This window comes from Lottia gigantea (genome assembly GCF_000327385.1).
Source record: "Lottia gigantea unplaced genomic scaffold LOTGIsca_138, whole genome shotgun sequence".
Classification (NCBI taxonomy): Eukaryota; Metazoa; Mollusca; class Gastropoda; family Lottiidae; genus Lottia; species Lottia gigantea.
Window position 1 is genome coordinate 40,250 of NW_008707580.1, and position 1,143 is coordinate 41,392.

General features: G+C 45.5%; 1 protein-coding gene across 1 annotated transcript in view; it reads right to left on the reverse strand.

Moving 5' to 3' along the window:
- Nucleotides 1-1,143, reverse strand: part of LOTGIDRAFT_139618 (hypothetical protein) — a gene marked incomplete at both ends in the record, with an annotated part of 46,240 nt that overhangs the window by 697 nt on the left and 44,400 nt on the right. The window lies entirely within an intron of this gene.

A 1,143-nucleotide genomic window follows, 5' to 3' on the forward strand; every position in this document is an offset into this window, starting at 1 on the left:
TAATGAGTTAGATTGTCGTCTGCTAGGACAGTGGAATAACTCAGTCAGTAGCGAGTTGGATTGTCGTCTGCTAGGACAGTGGAATTGCTCAGTCAGTAATGATTTAGATTGTCGTCTGCTAGGACAATGGAATAACTCAGTCAGTAGCGAGTTGGTTTGTCGTCTGCTAGGACAGTGGAATTGCTCAGTCAGTAATGAGTTAGATTGTCGTCTGCTAGGACAGTGGAATAACTCAGTCAGTAGCGAGTTGGATTGTCGTCTGCTAGGACAGTGGAATAGCTCAGTCAATAGCGAGTTGGATTGTCGTCTGCTAGGACAGTGGAATAGCTCAGTCGTAGTGAGTTGGATTGTCGTCTGCTAGGACAGTGGAATAGCTCAGTCAATAGCGAGTTGGATTGTCGTCTGCTAGGACAGTGGAATAGCTCAGTCAGTAGCGAGTTGGATTGTCGTCTGCTAGGACAGTGGAATAGCTCAGTCAGTAGTGAGTTGGATTGTCGTCTGCTAGGACAGTGGAATAGCTCAGTCAATAGCGAGTTGGATTGTCGTCTGCTAGGACAGTGGAATAGCTCAGTCAATAGTGAGTTGGATTGTCGTCTGCTAGGACAGTGGAATAGCTCAGTCAGTAGTGAGTTGGATTGTTGTCTGCTAGGACAGTGGAATAGCTCAGTCAGTAGTGAGTTGGATTGTCGTCTGATAGGAAAGTAGAATAGCTCAGTCAGTAGTGAGTTGGATTGTCGTCTGATAGGACAGTGGAATAGCTCAGTCAGTAGCGAGTTGGATTGTCGTCTGATAGGACAGTGGAATAGCTCAGTCAGTAGTGAGTTGGATTGTTGTCTGCTAGGACAGTGGAATAGCTCAGTCAGTAGTGAGTTGGATTGTCGTGGGTTCGAATCTCCAAACTGTCAGCTTTCAACTCTTATCCCCCTCGAGTTAACTGCCATAAGTAAGTAATAAAAATTCAAGGCCAGCGTTTTCGAAATTGTCACCAAATGAGTTTACTGAATCCAGAAAGAACGTTTGATGAGAGTTATCTACCTTTGCCTGTCCGTTATTATTATCAATACTGTCGTCTGAGTTGGGATGCGGTTGAAGATAGTCATCTGCCTCCACCACTTCCTCCGGTCCACCATCGTTAACGACACT